The sequence below is a fragment of the Octopus bimaculoides genome, chromosome 1, assembly GCF_001194135.2.
Source record: "Octopus bimaculoides isolate UCB-OBI-ISO-001 chromosome 1, ASM119413v2, whole genome shotgun sequence".
Taxonomy (NCBI): domain Eukaryota; kingdom Metazoa; phylum Mollusca; class Cephalopoda; order Octopoda; family Octopodidae; genus Octopus; species Octopus bimaculoides.
In genome coordinates, this window is record NC_068981.1 from 33,342,268 (window position 1) to 33,365,376 (window position 23,109).

Here is a 23,109-nt window from a genome sequence, read left to right on the forward strand (position 1 = left end):
ATATATATATGTATACACACACACACTCACACATAACCTATGGAACATATTTCAAGTAATAATTACCAATACATTTAATGTTTATATTTATGAGCATGAAAAACATTAAAGTATATGATACACAATTGCGGAGGTATTATAGTTTAATGTATTTTTTTATATATATATTAGTAATTAGATCATTAACTATGTTCTATAAATTCACATAGATACTTGAGAGGATATCCATGCTCCTCAATGAACTCAAAATAGGGGATAATTGAGAAAAGCTACTAAATAGCTTAATGTCCATTCACATATCTGTGTGAAATCATACTATGAATTTAAAGGAGTTAGTTATTCATACACAAGGTAGTTACTGTTTCTATATTGATGAATGCCTTGATGCCACCACATTCATTAGATGACACAATAGCCTCAGTTCTTAAACCAGTTTGCTTCACATTGATCTAGACTTCATTTCTATCATATCTAACCTCTTCATCAGCTTCTTAGATATCACCATCACCATCACTACCAATAGTTTCAGCTATCCACTTACATCCATTACAAGCACACTGGCTCCTACTCTTATCCTCACTGTTTCTCCAATCTGATCTGAGGCTACAGTAAAAGGCATTTGTCCAAAATGCTATGCAGTGGAATCAAACCCTGAATATCTTGGTTTTAAAGCAAACTTCTAACTAACTAGCCATACACCCATACAGACAAATATAGGCATATATGCATACAGGCACCTGAACAGATACTTACACATACATTAACACATACATTTATAAATATATACACACATACACATATGTATGCACACATATTCCTATATATATAGGTATATATATCATATATATATATATATATATATATAGATGATAGATTTACCTGTAGTTGCCACAACTCTAGCACATCTGGGCACCTCAGATTGTAACACTGTACTGGTAAAACTGAATGTTCCTGTCTACCAGGACAAGCCATACAAGAGAAAATAGGATGTTAACACAATGTAGTGAGTCAAGAAATTTTTGTTAACTAAAGATCACATCCAAAATGAGGAAAAAAGAAAATAATTATCTTAATAATTCATTCTAGTCAAGAAGGACAGAGGAGGCAACTCATAATTAAAATTAACTGAAATGAATTAAAAGCAGAATGCCATGTGGATTAGGTTAGAGGAAAGACATATATATGAGCTAAAACTAGTCCTACAAAAGAGCAAACTTTCAAGACATGCATCAACACCTTAAATTAATTCTTCACGGTAAAAAAATCCAAAGATTCTTCAAGGTAAAAAAATCCTAAAATTCTTCAAGGTAAAGAATCATAAGAAGTCAGGTGAAAAGAACGGTTTTATGACAAATACAGAAAAGTCTCCAGAAGGAAAGATCATCTACTTTAATAGAAGAAGAGTAATACGGTAAAAGAACATCAGAAAATTGTTGGAACCAAGCAGAATCAAGGAAGGAAAGGCAAGACTGAGAAAAGATCTGATGACAATATTAACAGCAAGAATTAGCAAAGCAACATATATACTGTCTCTGGAAAAACAGGTTCTCAACCATATTCTTATCACTGAACATAATGTAACTACATGTTGAACAGCCAAAAGCAAAAGCCATTATCATCTACTAAGTATTTCTAGAAATGTATCACACATAACTTGAGGATAACCAATCACTAAACATTAGGCAATCTGATTCAGTGTTGTATCTTCTGATATAGTGCTATATGTTTTGATGTAATATTGTATCATCAGATATAATGGTGTATCTCCTTATAAAATATTGTATTTTCTGGTCTTATGCTATATTTTTAAAAATATTACCGAAAGTGGGCACCAGTTTTGATCATCAAAATCCAGTTAAAGATTTGAAGAAATACCACAAAGAATTAGCTAACCCTCTATATCATTCATCTCACCTCTCCTTTATTTGTGACACTCTCAGATCAATAGAAGATTGCCTCTGTGATACTTATACACAGGAGAGATTTCAGAGTTGATTCATCAAACTAATAACCAATATCATTATCAAAGTAATGGAAGCAGCAGTCAATAAATAAAGAACAACAAGGCTTCTTGCTTAAAAACCAATTTATTTCTAGAAAGCAATTTGGCTTCTGACCAAACCAAAATATAGTAGATCCCATTACCATTTCTCAAACCTGGAACATTTACCAAGACAAAAGTAAAAAAATATGTAACATAGCCCTAGCTATCAAAGATGTTTTTGACAGAGTCTGATACAATAGATTATGGGCCAAACTAAAATCCAAAGTCATATGCAGGCAGCAGCTAAAGTGATTACAAAACTTTTTAGTAGGATGTATGCTAAAGTTCCTATTTTAGGTCACATCTTTGGTATGTCCTCTATCAATAGACAAGGCTTGCAAAGTTCAACACTTGGTTTCTGTTCTCAGTTTCCATACATGATCTGGTCAATGCCTGTGAAAATCAACAGTACTTTTACACTAAATATTCCATGCTGTTAGCACCAAAATGGCCATCAAGTAAAAATGAGGTGACAGTAAAGCTTTGTTAAGCTATACGCAAACAAACTAGTGGAAACGAGAATACATTTATCAAAGGTTTATTACTTTATGTACATCAGGGCTTAAGTCACCAGTTATTTCTGTTTAGTTCCTTCAGATTCGTTTCACACCCACTATTGACATTCTTTTTGTTTTCCTTCCCCTACTGGAAGTCCCTTTTGTTTTTTCTGCAGACCAATTTCCTAACTAGCCTGCAGTGAAGTTTCTGTCTACAGTTCGTCTGTCACGAATCCTGCCCTACATAGCTCCCTACCAGAACTGTTGACAGTCATTGGAAACAGGAAGGTGTTTTAATTGTCCTGCCTATGCGTGTGGTTACTCGGTTCTTTGGTGACTGTTCCTTGTCAAGGGTTGGTGTGATCTGTCTAGGATGGCCCCTGTTTGGTGGCTGGGCCACCTGAATGGGGCTGTCAATATCGAGATGGGCTGGTTTCAATCTATTGATGGAGACTGTGTCTTGTCGTCCACCAATTAGGAGTTGGAATGTTTTATCTCCCGGATGTATGACTTGATATGGACCATCATGGAGTTGTCCATATTTGTTTCATTTCTCTGTTTTGTGCGTTTGTGCATCCGTAGATTTCTACCACACACACACATAGCCAATAATTAAAAAAGTTCAAACGGGGAATTATTCCATTCAATATCATGTTTACTATAGAGATTATGTAACAAATCATACTTTACACTTCTATATTTAACTGTGCGTGTATATTATTTATTTCTCCTTCTGGTGTCTTCTGCCTTTCTATTAGAAACGTTTACCTGGGTATTTACTTAAACTGAATGAAAGATCGTATGCAACAGATAAATCATCTTAATAACATATTTCTGTGTACCAGACCTTTAGCTGTTATTTTTAGCATACCGAGTTTTCTGGTGAGGGTTTCATTTGCCTTCATTGCCCGTTTGTTGCTTCAGTAGAAATCTACAGACCCACAAATGCACAAAACAGAGAAACTGAAACAAATGTGGACGACTTGTTCCGATACACCTCCGAGTGGGGAACAGTTCTCAAAAATAACCCCTAATTGTTTTCCCGCAAAATTCCTGTGTTCTCGGAATCTACATAGTCCGAAGTATATTTGTAGGGAATTTCATTAAAAAATATCCATTTTCTTGAAAGTGGACGCCAGTGAATTTTCTGAAATTCCCCACTCCACCCCCTCCTACAACACTTTTCCCCACAAGTTTGGTATATTCGGAATCTACATGATATAACACATATTCGTAGAAAATTGCATTAAAAATATCCATTTTTCTGAAAGTTATGATCATCCAAAGTCGGGGGTGGGGGCAGAAATCTGTAGTTACACCAATATTGAATACTTGGCTAACTCAACACATTCAGAATGAATGCTCACACTACACCATAGGTCATGGAGTAGAGGCTGCCAAAAATCTTGCTATCAACAACTTATATATATCACAAACAGGTTACTGCAACAATGATACTCCTTAAAATGCCTACAAACTACAGGCCACGTGAAATGAAATATTGGTAAATACCAATATATGAAAGAAATAGGTGTGTTGTTGTATAAGAGTTCACACCTGTACACCCGCTTTAAATGCATGATCTCAAATCCCATAGACTCGATAAACATTTTAGATCACAGCTCATAGCTATTAATAAATTGTACAAACCTCTGGAAGTTACAATTGAAATCATCACAGTGAAGAGAATATATACTTTCAATAGCCAAGTGCACAAACACCACATTACTTTCAGCCTCAGTGATACAGTAAACTACTGGTTGAATTATTCTTTTTGATCAAATCACTATCAATTCCATTGCTCATGTATGGTTCTAATTTCAAATTAGATATATGCCACATATCATAATTGTGTGTTTGTGCGTATGTATTGGATACACCCAGCATTTTTGTATGTACACATATATACATATTTATATATCATTATTGTTGTTACATTCATTTTTCCATACAAGCATAGCTCCATATGTATGTATGTGTGTGTGTACGTTATATATATATGCACAAATATATCTAGTTTATGTATACACACATGCATGTATCCTCATACATACCACATAAATGATCACGTATATTCCTTTATACACACATTCACCATTAAAAATCAATAATTTTTTATAAAACATTTCAACAAAAAATCCTATTTATACATAAAGTAGGCCAAAAAAAAAATACACCGAAATATTTTTAAATTCTATAAAAATTAATCAAATCAAAAGACAAAAGAATAAATAATAAAAGAAAATCATCCTATAACAGAAAATATTTCTAAAAAATTGTAGTTTGAGAAAAAAATAATAAAAAAGGCAATATGAACAATCTTTAGGTAAATAGGATACATGATCAATGTTCTCTTAATTTTATTTCCTTATTCATGCATGGAAATGAATTTTATCATGTATAAATATATTGATGTAGCATATATATATATACGTCTATGTAAATTCTGATGGCGTCCATAACATTTGCAATTGCTTATTGATATCATTAACTATGTGCAAGGTTTTAATAAATCAATGCCAGTCAACCTGTAATTCTGGTGTCAGTACAGGAATTATTAAGGATGCAAATTTAATGTCATGTCAACTGATTATTAATTAATTAACAACAATTACCAATATTGTTATTAATGCCTTCATTAAGCCATGGTAATCCATAGGATTAGTACTTAACTTGTACCTATGTAGTATTGTTCTTTTTTTGTTTTGTTTAACTCTAGGCCAACCCTGTTCAAGTTATGACCATCCTGTCCTTCTTTAAAAGTAGTGTATACATTATCCAACATGGTAAAGTGCGAATGGAGAAGATATGGTTGATATTTCTAGCATTTTGAACAATCCCATATATGGTTGTTTGAAACCTCCTCATTAGTTTTTTTTTTCTCTGATTAGATATACAGTAATACCTCACTTTACAAGGACCCTCTTTACAAGAGCCCAGGTTTATGAGTTTTATTTTATAATAAATATAAAAAGGTTAAACAGCCATTTTGTGTATGTGGCAACATTGGTTCTGATGCATCTGCACAGTGACAGAGTAAAATGACAGCATAAAATTTCATTATTACTATGGGAAATCATTGCTCTGCTTTACACATCTTTGTTTTACGAGTGATCTCCAGGAACCAATTAACTCATATATCAAGGCTTTACTGTAATAGTTTCAAATTTTTGGCATAAGGTCAACAATTTCAGAATTTGACTAGTACATATTTTATTGACCCTGCAAAGGATGAAAGGCAAAGTTGACCTCAGCAGCATTTGCAATCAGGACATAAAGGGCTGGAAGAAATGCTGTTAGGCATTTTGTTTGGTGTGGTAATGATTCTGCCAGTTTGCTGCCTTCTATTTCAATACAATAAAAGTCTAACACAGGCAAAGTTTTTCAGAGACACTTTGTGCCTACACTCAGTCTGGTGTAGTACACATTTGGATATTTAGCCCTCTGCTAATACTAATAATTATTATAAAATGTTAAATGATTTCCTTCCAAAAACAGAAATAGCATGATTTGATAAATAGAAACAGAAATGGTAGGGTGAAGGTTTGAATGTGTTTGATCATAAGGGCTGCTTGATGAGGGTTGACTTGAGGCGGATCACCACTGGGAATGTAGTAAGATTTGAAACTTAGGAGTTGAATATCAACACATAATGTACTGTCACTGCACCTCCTCATTGAAATCAAGAACAAGAACCAATCACAAAACCATTATTTAGAGAATGATGATGATGATGATGATGATGATGATGATGATGATGATGATGATGATGATGATGATGATGATGATGAAAGCTTCTTTTCAGTTGCTTAATCTGCTAAAAATAACTGCCAAACTCCCTTACATTACATCTTGCGATCTTTAAAAGGTAAGGATATATTAGAAAATGTAGTTATATATATATCCTAAAAAAAATAGGATGACATAGCTGCAATGACTGTTGATAGGTCTGTTCAATCGAGACTGACTTGGTGCTAAACAACAGCAACAAATCCTTCACTCTAGTTACATATGTTCTGATTCACACAATGTTATGGATGATAATTAGAATGGCCACATCACCCACTATCAAAATACTGATGATAATTCTTCCTTCAACATTTTCAGATAATTAAGTAGATACACCATTCAACTCATGTTGGCTAAGTCAGATCTCAGACTAAATAAATATTACTTATATCTTGACTACTAAATCAATTTCTTGTTACAAGTTTATGCTAGCATTAATTATCTTTTTCTCTAAGGCAGTGAGCTGGCAGAATCTTTTCAGCACCTGACAAGATACTCAGCTGCTGGTCTTCCAGCTCTTCACATTTTGCATTCAAATGCTGCTAAGGTCAACTTTGCATTTCAGGGTTAATAAAATAAAGTATCAACTGAGCACTGGGGTTGATGTAATTGACTTTTCTTTCCCTTGAAAATTGCTGGCCTTGTGCCAAATCTGGAAGAATTATCTGTTTCTCTCTAATTAATAGCATATAAACATAGATTATAAATTTCAGATTTTTACATGAGTGTTTACTTGAAAATTAAGCACATTTTTTATCAGTTTAGTCAATCCCTCCTAATATATTGATCTTTCTAATACAGGCATAAGGCTACAGGTTTTTAAAAGGGAGTGTGAATTTTATTAACCTTTGGACCTTACTGAGTATCAACTTCAGTCTAAAAAGGGATGCAACTAAATTTTACACCATGTTTTGTCCAATGTTCTTCCACCAATTTTGTCATCCAACAGGTCACCCAGTTTACCACTGCCACCACCACCTGGCCCTTGGGTAACCTCAATGGTCTACTCTGTTGCAAGTATTTAGACTTGGTATCCAGTCTGAAAATAACTGAAACATTTTGATGTTTTATTTTCTACATGAAAGTGTAGTTTCTTTCCCCTTTATCCCAGTCTCAGACACCCAGTAACTTATGGACATTCTGCATGTTCTTCTCTGACTAAACCATAAAATAGAAATCTCTAAGAAAAAAAGGCACTAATTATCTGCTATTGTTTATTTTAAAAGGCAATTCATTGGGGAACACCTCATAGACAATGGCAAGATAAAACACCTGGCTATAAAACTAGGTGCTCAGTAAATCTAATAACATCTAGGTAAAATATAACAATGTATAACAGATGCTGCAATCAATAGAAGTCTCATAAATTATATTTTAATTACCATAACTATGGTAGCAGCAGAAGGAGTCATTATAATTAGTTAACTAATTCACTGTCACGTCTGAAGATGCAAGTGTTTCCATGAACACTGATCAAAGTTGTAGCCTATAACTATGAATGTATAAATGATAACCTTATTCAGATGTATACAACTGGCCAATCGTTGCAGCATTAGTAATAACAAAGAAATACTTAATACTATTTGCAATATTGATTTATATTACTTAACTATTAAGTTATGTCTGCAGGAATAGGAGCTCTAGTCAATCACATCAATCCAGTATATTACTGATACCTGTGCAGTGCAGTACTTAAAGTGAGTCTGCATCCCAGCATTATAATTAGATACATTTGAACATCAGCTACTAAAATAGTTGTCATGCATTACAATGGCACAAAGAGTGTAGAAAATGTAAAAATAATATTCTCCAATTATTAATTATAGGCGCAGGAGTGGCTGTGTGGTAAGTAGCTTGCTTATCAACCACATGGTTCCGGGTTCAGTCCCACTGCGGGGCATCTTGGGCAAGTGTCTTCTACTATAGCTTCGGGCTGACCAAAGCCTTGTGAGTGGATTTGGTAGACGGAAACTGAAAGAAGCCCGTCGTATATATGTATATATATATATATGTGTGTGTGTGCGTGTGTGTGTGTGTGTGTTTGTGTGTCTCTGTTTGTCCCCCTAGCATTGCTTGACAAACGATGCGGTGTGTTTATGTCCCCGTCACTTAGAGTTTCAGCAAAAAGAGACCGATAGAATAAGTACTAGGCTTACAATGAATATGTCCCGGGGTCGACTTGCTCGACTAAAGGCGGTGCTCCAGCATGGCCGCAGTCAAATGACTGAAACAAGTAAAAGAGTAAAAGAGTAAGTTAGATTACTAACACACATGTAACAAAATATATATAAGAAGGCACATGGCTTAGTGGTTAGGGTATTTGGCTCATGATTGTAAGGTCAGGAGTTTGATACCTGGAAGTGAGTTGTGTTGTTGAGCAAAACACTTTATTTCATGTTGCTCCAGTCCACTCAGCTGGCAAAAATGAGCTGTACCAGCAATTCAAAGGACCAGCCTTGTCACATTCTGTGTCATGCTAAATCTCCCTGAGAACTACATTAAGAGTATGTGTGTCTGTGGAGTGCTCAGCCATTTGCACATTAATTTCACAAGTAGACCGTTCCAGTGATCGGATCAACTGGGACTCTAGTCATTGTAACGATGGAGCACCAGTTCATGATAATATATATTGTTTTTTTTCATTAATGAGTTAAGAGAATACAAGCAATGCCCGTGATCTTTGTAAAATTTCCCAGAGTTGAGAGACTGATGTGTTTGATGTTCATCTTAAAGTCCTGTAGTCAAATGATAACAAGAAATAAATAATGAAATGAGGAAGATCATTTGAGATGGTTATTATTCTAGGAAAGAAGGATTCAGAAAAATGCTTAACATTGAATCTAAGAGTTACAGAAGGGTTACTGAGAAGAGGAAATGTGTATCATGTAGGTTTTGACAGAGATGCTATGATAGTTAACTAGTTCAGATGTGCAGCGGTACAACTGTAAGCTAATTATTGTAGTATATTGATGAGTGAGCCTTTGCCAAACAGTTGAATGTAACAGTCATTGCACCTCTGGATAGGCAGACAATACATTCTTGTCACAGACATGGTTGAAGGTTTTACTGATGTCAAATGCTTTTGCATTTGTGACTATCATCTGGCAGGCGTTGTAGCAGAGAGCAAATATCTTTCAGTTGGTGCTGATTCATAATTTCCTTCAGGCTGCTATAAACAGTATTTTTTAACAGTACTGCTGTAGTAATCCCACTCGGAGATTTGAGGATTGTGAACTTTGATTGTATGAGGAATATGAAGAGACATACCTCAAAGACTGAATTTAAACGTCTACTTAATTGTTTTGCATGGGTCAGAGTGAATCACTTTTGTTGCCAACAGCGATTATCATAGAATTTGAAGAACTCTGATCATTTAGCTGACACATACAAATAAGAATACATAATATACCATAATTACACTTGCATACATAATTCTAGACATAACATATATAAATATATATACATACATTCAAATACATGCAATAATAAATACAGACACACACACAAAAACATACATACACATAATATATAAATATAAACTGACACATGCACACACATCTTAGATCAAATCCCTAAAGGTTCAACTTTCCAACCTCTTCTAGCAATCAATAAAATAAAGAACTAGGTAAGCATTATTAGATTCATAGATTCAGTTCAATCGACTCTACAACTCCTATACAAATTTGTGGCCTTCTGCTAATACGATAAATCAATATTTCCTTTAATTGTTATCTAATGTGAATTATAGTTGGAAAAAAAGAGAGAAAAGGCAATGATAATTCTTTACCGTGGTTTGTATAATAAATATACTTCATATAATAATTCATAGTGTAATAACACACACTTCATAATGTAATAATACTAATATTTCATGGTATAACACACATACACATTATATTGTAATAATACTAATACAAAAAAAAAAAAAAGAAGCACTCCGATGGTTATGACAACAAGGGTCCCAGCAGATATGATCAACAGAACAGTCTGCTTGTGAAATTAACGTGCAAGTGGTTGAGCACTCCATGGACATGTGTACCCTTAATGCAGTTCTCAGGGAGATTCAGCATGACACAGAGTGTGACAAGGTTGACCCTTTGAAATACAGGTACTACTCATTTTTGCCAGCTGATTGGACTGGAGCAATGTGGAAATAAAGTGTCTTGCTCAAGGACACAATGCATCGCTGGGAATTGAGCTCGTGACCTTACGATCGTGAGCAGAATATCCCAACCACTAAGCCATGTGCTTTCACTAATACTTCATGGTGTAATAACACACATACACTTTATATTGTAATAATACTAGTACTTCAGGATGTAATAACACGTACACTTCATGGTGTAATATAACACACATACATTCTGTATTGTAATAATACTAATATTTCCTGGTGTAATAACACCCATAACTTTATATTGTAATAATAATAATACTTCATGATGTAATAACACACATACATTTCATGTTGTAATACTAATATTTCATGGTGTAAGAACATACATACATTCTATATTGCAATAATACTAATACTTCATGGTGTAATAACACAAATATTTTAAACTGTAATGATAGTAATGCTTCACAATGTATTGATACTAATTTTTCATGGTGTAATAACCACACATACTTCATAGTGTAATGATACATATTTCATATTGTAAAGATACTAATAGTTTTAGTGTAATAACCCATGTTCTTCATAGGTATAATGACACATATTTCATATTATATGATGTTTATACCGTATAATGATACATATGCTTCATATTATAATGATTATAATGATATACATCCTTCATAAACACTTTGCATGTAAAAATCTAAATATTTATTCCAACAGGCCTTAATTTATTTGGCTGTAGATTGTGTACTGAACATTCTATGAAAAATTTACCTGTAATAGTGTGGTGCTTTATCTGTAGAAAAACCTAAGTCTCATTAATGTAAAGATATCAAGACAGGAGTTTAATACCAGACATGTGGCTCAAGAGTGAACTAAGGATGTAGTTCATTATAGAATTAATATCAGAAAATGTTATAAAAAAGATATTTTAATTGCAGTAAGCGTGAAGCAAAATAAGCTAAAAAAAAAAAAAAACAATTCCCAAATAGATTTTTCTATCGTAAGGATATTTTAATAATGGGTTAGTGGGGAGTCAATAATGATAAATATAATAAAAGTAAAATGTGTAATGAGTGGTAACCAAGCTAAGTATTGAAAAGCAAGCATTCAATCAATGATTGTAATGTGTCTTCAAAGAAACACTCATGCCATACAGAGGAGAGGTTATTGTTTAATTGCTCACTTTTTTCTCTACCTCTGTTGAATATTGTATATGTGTATAAATATGTATGTATGTATGTATAAGGGTACTTAGGAAACAGTGACCCATTAACATGGAAATCAGTTCAACTTTAGACTTACTTTCATGATTCAGATGAAGCATACTAAGAAATTTGGGACAGATTCTTAGAGATCTCACAAATGCTTTTGTTTGAAAAAATCGACAAAATTAGACTAAGTAAAAAATAGAGCATGCAATTAGAGAAAAGGAAGAACCATGGTAAAGGGGAAAAAAGCAATTTCCTTAAAGGTAAATAATGGACTGAAAAACACCATAGTAGAGGCTATAGAGGAAAAGAGAAAGAGATAAACTCCATACCAAAAACGTTGATGCAGAGACTGAATCATTTGCTTTTCAAAATTTCTACACTAGTTAGTATTCTCATTTCCCTATATCACTGCCCAACACTCCAACTCTCCTCACACTCTTAAACTCTTTCTCATATCCAAACCTAGACTTTAGTATCTCTGACCCTGTTAGATTGTCTGACCACTGTTTAATCAAAGAAACACTCCCTCATATCTTCCAACTGCAATGACCCTTGCCCCAATCACCCCAAACACTCTACTTGTTCTAGTAAGCTAACAGGCTGGAACAATGCCAGTTCACTACTCACTACCCATAGTAGCAAATGTGCTTTACTTCCGACCCATCAGTGATCATTAAGCATATGATCAATAACTTCCTCCTAGAGATGCCTCTCCACATCATTCATACAACCACCACCCCCAACTCCAAAACCTGCAAGTATTTTGCTTGCAGTCATGTTGCAGCAGAACAAATGCAGAATGCTATTTACAACACAACTAGAAGATATTTACCCACAACTATAATGGAAGACATTCATCAGAAAAGTAAAGGACACTTTTGTATATTACATACAATAGGCACAGGAGTGGCTGTGTGGTAAGTAGCTTGCTTACCAACCACATGGTTCCGGGTTCAGTCCTACTGCATGGCACCTTGGGCAAGTGTTTTCTACTATAGCCTCGGGCCAACCAATGCCTTGTGAGTGCATTTTGATAGACGGAAACTGAAAGAAATCCTTCATATATATGTATATATATATATATATTTGTATGTGTATGTATATGTTTGTGTGTTTACGTCCCCGTAACTTAGCGGTTCGGCATAAGAGAGACTGATAGAATAAGTACTAGGCTTCCAAAGAATAAGTCCTGGGGGCGATTTGCTCGACTAAAAGCGGTGCTCCAGCATGGCCGCAGTCAAATGACTGAAACAAGTAAAAGAGTAAAAGAGAATACAATTTCTCTTCCCCCACCAAATTGTAGTCAACAGTTTTGGTCCCCTGCAAAAAGAGACTCTCAACTGAACAGTGCAGATTCTTCCTACCAGTTACTTCTCAGCAAATATTCCTCTATAAAAAACACTTCTAACACTGGACTTCAGACGCCACCATCATCTTTGTCACTGTTGTCATCATCATCATCATTATCATTTCTTCAAGTTGTTTACATCCAAAGTTCAAATCCTGTCAAAGCCAACTTTGCCTTTTATCCCTGACGGGTTGATAAAATAGATTACCAGTCAATTATTGAGGGCTATGGAATTGACAAGCCCTTTCCCCTCAAAATTGCTCGCTTTGTGCCTAAATCAGATATCATTAGTATTATAGCAGTGCAGTAGCAAAATCAATAGAGCACTTTACAAAATGCTCTATGATATTTATTTATGTCCTTTTAGAGCTTGAGTTCAAATCCCACCAGAATCAACTAGTATTACATCTTTGATGTCATAACTGGGTCAGTGTAATCTACCTTTCAATTTGTGGCATTGTTCCAATCATCATCATCATCATCTAATGTTTGTTTTCCATGCTGGCATGGGTTGGACGGTTTGACTGGGGCTGGCATCAACCAGTGGGGGGCTGGCTTCGGTCAATGTCACGAGAAATTTTTTTTATTATTATTATTATTATTATTATTATTATTATTATTATTATTATTAATAATAATAATAATAATAATAATAATAATAATAATAATAATAATAATAATAATAATAATAATAATAATAATAATAATGTGGGGTAGAATCTTTCGTCTACTGCTACGTTCTGAGTCCAAATTCAACTTTGTCTTTCATCCTTTCAAGGTCAATAAGTTAAGTACCAGACTATCCCCACCCCCCAAAATGTCAGGCCTTGTGCCTATAGTAGAAAGGGTTATTATTATTATTTTATTGTTTTTTCACAGCTTCTAACACTGGAGATGTACTACAGTGTCAGCTGTTCACAACTAGTGAACTAAAGTAACACCCCTTATTTTTCGAGCATTATTATTATTATTATTATTATTATTATTATTATTATTATTATCATTATTATTGCAGTAAGCTGATGAGATCATTAGAGCATTGTACAACATGCTTTGCAGCAATTTTGACTTTTTACATTCTGAGTTCAAATTCCACCAAGGTTCACTTTGCCTTTCATCCTCATAGGTCAATAAAATAAGTACCAGTTGAGCACTGAGGTTGATGTAATCAATTTATCCACTTCTCTCAAAACTGTTGGTCTTGTACCAAAATTAGAAAGAAAAGATATTATTGTTGTTGCTGCTGCTGTCGGTGTTGCAGTGTTTATCCAAAACTATTTCATGTTTCATCAGTCTGTTCTAAGAATAGGACATAATTTTTTTCCCTTAATCTTCATTCAATAATATTGAGTTTGTGTTTTTTTTTTATTCTTACACAATCTCCATCCTACCCATTAGACATCAACAAAAATTAATCTTCAGAACTTTATCTAATTTGATTTAAGCAGTATGGTAGTAGTTTTCCAAGTTGATAAACCAAACATATTTATCAATGGTAGAATTAAAACCATATTGTCATATATTCTTTCAATAATAGATTACAGCTATAATTTGAAGGAAAACTAAGACTTAAAATGCAAAGGAGTCAGAGAAGAGAAAGAAATCGATGATGTTTTTTTTTCTCTCTGTTGAAATATTTAGTAGTCACTAAAAATAAAGTATTAAAAATTAACTTATAACTGCTTAGTGTTTAACACACACAAAAATAAATTAAATTAAATATGTCAGTTCAAAAGCAAAAACTGAAATGTTGAATCTAGCAGAAACAACATTAATACTGTGAGTGGTGTAAGTCCATCAAGTTTGAGGAGCAGAGAGCATTTGTATGGAAATATTATCACACATTTGTGTGCGCCAAAAGTAACAGATTGTAAGCAGAAAAAAAAACAAAACATGCTGAATGAAAATTTGATCTGTTAGAATGCTTCAATACACATAGAATCAATATGGTGATATTTAAGAGCCATTTTGCAGAAAAATTTACTCTTTATTATTTAATGGTTAAATATATTATCATTCTCATCATTTAACAACCCCATTTCCAAGTATGCATGGGTCAGACAGAATTTGTTGAGGTAGATTTTTCTGCAGCTGAATGCCCTTCTTGTCACTAACCTTCACTTATTTCCAAGAAAGGTAATATTTCTGATGGCCTGATATAAATGCTAGAAACAAAGAACACTACTTGTATGACAGTGATGCTCATTTACAAGCACGTGATGTCAAGACAAGGGTACATACAAACTCATTCATGCACACATACACATAAACTTGTATATATGAAAAGATTCTTTCAGTTTCTACCTACTAAATTCAGTCACAAAGCTTTTGGTCAGCCGGGGTCTATAGAAGGAAACACTTGCCCAAGGTGCCACACAGTGGGACTGAACCCAAGATCATATATGTGGTTAGGAAGCAAGCTTCTTAACCAAACAGCCAGACCTGAGTCAGGATACAATTTGCTGTTTTGGCATGGTTTCTATGGCCGGATTGCTTTCCTAATACCACCCATTTAACAGAGTATACCAGGAGCTTTAAAGGCACCAGTGCTTTATACATGGTACCAGCACAAGTGCTTATTATGTGGCACCAGCATGATTGCTTTTCATGTGGCACCAGCACGGATGCTTTTTATGTGATACTAGCATCAGGGCATTTTATGTGGCACCAGCATGAGGGCATTTTATGTTGCACAAACACATATATACATATCTATATATATATATGATGGGCTTCATGTAGTTTCTGTCTGCCAAATTCATTTGGCTAATCTGAGACTGTAGAAGGAGACACTTGCTCAAAGTGTCACACAATGGAACTGAATCTGAAACCGTGTGGTTGGGAAGCAGGCTTCTTAACCTCACAGCCATGACTACACCATCAATAGCAAGAAAAGTATATTTAATAGCAACAGGGAAAAAAATGATTAAATTAATGGTAGGTGAGAAATGTTTTTGTTCTGAGTTATTCATAGTTATTCAATATCATCTCCAATCATTCTACTTGATCTAGTAGTTCATCTAGAAACAGAATGATTAAGGAAGAAATTGAGAAACTATGTCAAAATTGCAAAAGGTAACACGTATTGCTGTATATGTACAGTAAACAAATAAAGGAATAGTGATTTTAAAAATAGTCTTACATCAATGTGTAGTAATTTGACTTGTTTTATATTTGTATGAGTTGAATAGATTGCCAAGAAATACTATAGTCAATAAAAAATACAACGAAAATAGAGTTCATATCTGTGTTAAGGACAATATTAAGAGAAACAGATTATAAATGATTAAAAGAAAAATAACAATAGATAACAGTATATTTTGTATACATATCAAAACATACAGGATGTATTGAATTAATGGATAAATCTGAAATCTAAAATTATTGATATGCTCAGAATCAGAGCCAAAAATCAATCAAGATATTTTTTTTAAAGTTTCCATTTCTAATATAATCGAAAAAAAATAAAATAAAATGAAATGCAAAAAAAGAAAGAAAAAAAGAGCCAGCTTATCAAAAGTAACCCATATTCTCTACACTGATAGAGTTTTTTTGCTGATTAATTTGGTATTGAGGAAAATACAACACTAAAATCTAAATATAACTTGACTAGATGTTTAATTATATATGTCTTCATCTATTTTATTAACTTTGGCTAATTTGTGAGCATTTTCAGGCAATCGTTATTAATTACTGACTTGAAATTTCAAGTAACATATTTTAACCTGTTTTTTAAATACATTATTCTAAAAATATAAGCTGTTTGGTTAAAGTTGGAAATTCTGTTATATTATCATTTCTTTGGAGTTAAGGTCCAAAAGATATGTTTGTAGCTCTTTTTGCATTTATTACAATGAACTCATAAAAACAAATTTCTCTTGTTTTCACCATTTTAGATCTAGGATAATCTCTTAAGAAGTAATTCTTACAAGTTTGCTTTTTTTTTATATTTAAAGAAGACATAAATCCCACAGTCTACAGGGTATTAGCAGGTGAAGTGAGAACAGTTCATTCTATCCCATGTACTACTACATTGCTTTCCTGGAAAATGTCCCTAGCTTTTAAGAGCCTTATATATCTATATCTATGAAGGTCATATTGTATTGACAGGACAATTATGCAAGTAGCTTGCAATTCTTTCTATTAGCAATTGATCAGAAATTAAGAAGGTTAATTACACATGAGTTTAAGCAAGTTTGAACATCTGTTGCAGTTTGATATATTTCAATGACAAAAAATGAAATATTAACTGTCACAAAGTATTGCCTAAGAATATTGCTGCTGTGAGAGGAAGATAAGAGAATATATTTAATAAATTTGAAAATTAAAAGTATTTTACTAATCCTTAATCTCTTAAGAGACAGTAATCTCCCATATTATTCTTGTATTCCATTATATTTTGTAGCTTTAATTCTCCAAAGATGGCAAAGCCTTGTCACTAAACTTTCACTCTGTTACAATGATTTATATCAAGTCACTAGCTCATTCCTAAACCACATTTTAATTTCACTAATTTCATCATTATCTTCATCATTTAATGTTCACTTTTCCACACTTGCATGGGTCAGACAGAATTTGTTGAGGTAACTTTTTAATACAACCACCACTTGTTTCTAAGCAAGGCAATATTCCCCATGGTGTGACATATATTTTACAAAAGGCAACATCACATCTATAATGATGATGATGCACATTTACAACCATCAGATGTGTAGATACATACACACACATACATATATACCAAGCTTTCAGTTTACTTACACATACACATATATATGTATGGAAGAAGTCTGTCATATATATATATGTATGACAGGCTTCTTCCAGTTTCTGTCTACCAAGCTCACTCACAAAGCTTTGGTCAGCTCAGGGCTATAGTAGAAGAGATTTGCCCAAGGTGCAAGTAGTGGGAATGAACCCACAACCACCTGGTTGGAAAGCAAGTTTCTCAACCACACAGCCATGTGTTTTCTACTATAGCTCTGGGCTAATCAATGCCTTGTGAGTGAATTTGGTACATAGAACCTGTGAGGAGGCCCACTGTGTGCGTGTGTGTGTGTGTGTGTGTGTGTGTGTGTGAGAGAGAGAGAAAGAGAGAGAGAGAGGGTGTGAGGGTGTCCCATTTTCAGAGTCAAAATTTTTCTGACTGCACCATTGTCTTGTGTGGTGCCAGTGAATGAAAAAATGAGTTATCAAATTGACAGGGCTCTAAAACCATTTTTGTGACTATACAAGCCTCCTGAAGTTGAAAAATTGGCCATTTTTATTGTGCTTGTCTAGTGTCAAATTGAAAAGTATCCATTTAATGTTTGTTTTGTAAATCTCATGCGGATCTAAATTATGCTAGAAAATTATGGTGTAAGTGTAAATCTCATTTCTAATGACTTTATAACAAGCTAAAAATCTTAAAATCTACTAGATGTTAAACAATTATGAATAAGAGAGAACAAGGGAACCCTTCACATGAACAAAAGGGTAAGGAACCTGAACTGCAGCCTCCTGAGTGGTTTGGAATGGCAGTTAAATGTATTTCAAATATTTCAGCAGGGTTTCCCATGCATAAGTGTTAAGTGAACAATGAACATCTAGTCATAATATTTCCTGTTAAAAATCAGCTGAATAGGTATGTACTGAAGATTCTTCTTATAGTACAACTTGTATTATATACTTTGAAAGTATATTCAAAAATGTATCTTGGAAAGTTGTTGTTGATTTATGATTAAAAACTATTTGACAACCATATTACATTGTGCTTGTCAGAATATCATTAAAATTAAATTAAGCACTTGCATCATAATTTTCTAGCATAATGCAGGTCCACATGAGACTTATAAAAGAAATATTAAACAGATAGATACCTTTCAATTTGACATTAGACAAGTACAATAAAAATGGACAATTTTTCAACTTCAGGAGGTTTGTGTAGTCACAGAAATAGTTTTAGAGCCTTGTCACTTTGTATAACTCATTTTTTTCATCCACTGGCTCAACACAATGGTACAGTCAGAAAAAATTTTAACTTTGAAAATGGGACGTGGCTGTGTGTTAAGATGCTTGCTTCCCAATCACATGGTTCGAGGTTCAGTCCACTACGTAGCACCCTGGGCAAGTGTCTTCAACTATAGCCTCAGGCTGACCAAAGCCTTGTGAGTGGATTTGGTAGATGGAAACTGAAAGAAGCCTGCCGTATATATGTATATATATATATATATATATATATATATATATATATATATATATATATATATATATATATATATATGTAAACGTGTGTGTATATGGTGTGTGTCTCCAGTGGCATTTCCTCCATCTTTACATTGGGTTCCTATTCCACCCAGGTCAACTTTGCCTTTCATCCTTTCAGGGTTGGTAAAATAAGTTTTGGGACTGATAAAATCAACCTACCTGCTCCCTGGATATTGCTGGCCTTGTGCCAAAATTTGAAACCATTGTTTTCTCTAATAAAGGGTCCTGCATGAAACTTTAGAATTTCTATTTTATCCCAGCAGAGAAAAATTATTTCATTTGTGAACATCATTGAACTTTGCTGACACACACCAATTAGATTCCACCAATTAACAATTATTTTGCAGTGTATTAAAATTATTTTAACATGAAATGCACTGAATAAGAAATAAAAGAACATAAGTTTCAGAGCTTCAGTTAAAAGTAAAATCCTGAGAAATATATTGGTAGAAATATATCAGAGACAAAGTACTCAAAAAAAAAGTTATATCATAAATTAACAGATATCACATTTGAAATTACTGACAGTATACATTGATTTTATTGAATAAAGAGATTATAAACTACTATGGAGATTGTTACTTAATCTGCTATCAATACAAATAATTGTGTGTGTATGTACACATCTACATACGTGTTCATATCTATGTTTATATGTGTGTATGTGTGCATGCATGTGTATCTCACACATGTATATATGTATACTTATATACATTTATTGATGGTAGATTAGGAGACAAACTGCAACATAGTTTAAAATCTATTTGTTCAAGGAAACTGATGTTAACCACATCATTATCATCATCATATATATATATATATATATATATATATGTATATAACTGGCATTCCGTCTGTTACGATGACAAGAGTTCCTGTTGATCCGATCAATGGAACAGCCAGCTTGTGAAATTAACATGCAAGTGGTGGAGCACTCCACAAACACATGTACTCTTAACGTAGTTCTCAGGGAGATTCAGCATGACACAGAATGTGACAAGGCTGGACCTTTGAAATACAGGTACAATTCATTTTTGCCAGCTGAGTGGAGTGGAGTAATGTGAAATAAAGTATCTTGCTGTGAAAAAATAACTGTTAAAATCGAACTGCATTCTTCAAAACTTGCACTAAGAATAAGGACAAGGTAAAATTACTACCTTTTATAGCAAGTTGATACAGGTAGTTTATCCCATCCCCTTCTGTCTTTTAGTTCATGCAATTGAAAAAACCGCATTATTTGGGAGATGACCTAATATATATATATATTGTTGCATTTCGGAGTAGTAGTTTTTTTTTTTTTTTGTCAAATAAACATGCACAATATATTCATTTTTCACTCTCATTTATAAATGAGTAAAGACGAATGAAGAATGAATATATAGTACATGTGTTTATTTGGCAAAAAAAAAAAAAATGACCATCCTGAAATTCAATATCTGTTTCAATGCACAACTTCACATCAGGAATCTTGCAACACAAATTCAGAAATACACACACACACACACACCCACACACATATCATCATCATCATCATCATTATTTTAAGTCCACTTTTCCTTGCTTGCACAGATTGGACAGAATTTGTTAAGGTGCATTTTTTATGGCCAGATACCCTTTTGGTCACCAACCCTAACTTATTTCCAACTAAGGTCTCCCCAAGATCAGACATGTTTACATAAAAGACTAATAATGAAGAATACTGCCTATATGATATCAAGGCAAGAAGACAAAAACACACCATATACACATACATATATACACATACATATATACACATACAACAAGCTTCTTTCAGCATCTGTCAAAAAAATCCGCTCACAAGGCTTTAGTTGAACCAGCAGACACTTGCTCAAACTACCACTCAGTGGGAATGAACCCAAAGCCATGTAATTGAGAAGCATTCTTCTTATCACAGAGCTGCATTAATATGTATATAGGTATACCTCACCCTACATTGTTAATTGGTTCCAGGAGACACGATTTAAGTCGAAAAATGACTTGAGTCGAATTAATTTGTCTCTAGGCCAGGCTAGGCCAAATTTACTTGTCTCTAGGCTAAACTGATAATAACCAATCCCAGTTCTGTACTTTATTTATGAATGCATCACTGGAACTGTAAAAATCTGTAAAACTTTCCAGAAGTTTATCATTTATATATATATATGAGCATGTCTAGATATGCAACTATATGCATGAGAATACATACATAAAACAAAACATACAAATCTGGACATATACATACATACATACATACATACATACAAACAAACAAAAATACTCTGTTTTTGATGTTGAAATTCCAATGAAGGAGACTTGGATCTAGGTTAGAAACCGGTTCTTTCTCTATTGGCAAGAAATCTTGAAATAAAATTAAATAATGACATACATACATACATACATACATACATGCATGCATGCATGCATGCATACATACATATCCATCACTGGAACTGCAAAAAATCTGTAAAACTTTCCAGAAGTTTCTCATTTAAATATGTATGAGCATGTCTAGATATGCAACTATATGCATGAGAATACATACATAAAACATAAAAATCTGCACATACATACCTACATACATACAAACAAAAATACCATGTTGTTGATGTTGAAATTCCAATAAAGGAGCCTTGGATCTAGATTAGAAACCGGTTCTTTCTCTATTGGAAACAAATCTTGAAATAAACCAAATAATGACATACACACACACACATACATACATGTATGTGAATAAATAAGAAATATTTTGAAGATATTTTTACATAGATTTTCATTTGACAGATGACAATTTTATTTCAAGGAGAAGAGATAATATGCTTTATATGAAGATTTTTTTCCTTCTGAACAACATATTTTGGATTTTATAAAAGAAACATATGTAGACAGGAAATTACAGAATAATATTGGAATCTGAAAAACAAAAAACATTAGATCTTCTTTGATAATCACTGAAATACTGACTCAACAAAATAGACTGAAGTAACATAATTTATTTCAGTAACCAGGTACAGACATAGTTGTGTGGCTTATATAAGCTTGCTTAGCATGTTGCATCAAGTTTGATTTCATTGCATAGCACATTGAGCAAATGTCTTCTGCAAAAAGCTTGGGTCACCCAAGGTCTTCTGTGAGAAATTTTGTAGAGATGAAAAATTGCTGAAGTGACTATTCCTCTTCTTATGAGGTAGACTTAATTCACCATCTGATTTAGTACCACCACCACCATGTCTAGATGGTATCATTGTTAACTGGTAAGGTAACAAGAACTATAAACTATTACATAAGTAAGCGGATTGTACTAAACGAAGAAAATAACAGGAGGAAGTTAAACGGTCCAGTGATTTTCAAAATAGATATAAGGCCAGAAAATCTAGTGGAGGATACAGTTGAGTAAAATCAACTTCAGTACCTAAATGGTACTTATTTTAACGATCATAAAATATGAAAAGGAAAGTCAGCTTCAGCAATCACAAAGCATTTAATCAGATAAGTCACTATTCTATTTCTACCACTCACCTTTCTTGAATCAAACAATTAAATTTAATGAACCAAAAGATTGATGGACTAAACAATGAAATCTAATGTAACCAAACATTAATGGAGTTAATGATGAAATTTGATTGATCAAGCTTAATGGACAAAACAATGGAATTTAATGATCCAAATAATGAAAGAAGGTTGATGCAAGAGCTGTAAAGAAGATAATACAAATTGAGTTTGTGTGAGAATGAATAACTGCAAGTTTCAGATATCTACTGAGATTATTTCAAAAGAATGTGGAGAAGAAAAAGACATTTTATAAAGCCCTATGTTCTGTAACTTAGTAAGCAATGAATAAGCTTGACATG

The 23,109-nt window shown here is 33.4% G+C and overlaps 1 protein-coding gene across 12 annotated transcripts in view; it reads right to left on the bottom strand.

Moving 5' to 3' along the window:
* Positions 1-23,109, bottom strand: part of LOC106878029 (solute carrier family 66 member 2) — a 250,218-nt gene that overhangs the window by 161,399 nt on the left and 65,710 nt on the right. The window contains exon 2 of one of the 12 annotated variants that reach the window (XM_052965957.1): positions 8,487-8,554. The exons of the other annotated variants lie outside the window; for them this stretch is intronic. The gene's annotated coding sequence lies outside the window, so the exon portion shown is untranslated. The remainder of the gene's footprint in view (positions 1-8,486; positions 8,555-23,109) is intronic. 12 annotated transcript variants of the gene reach the window in all.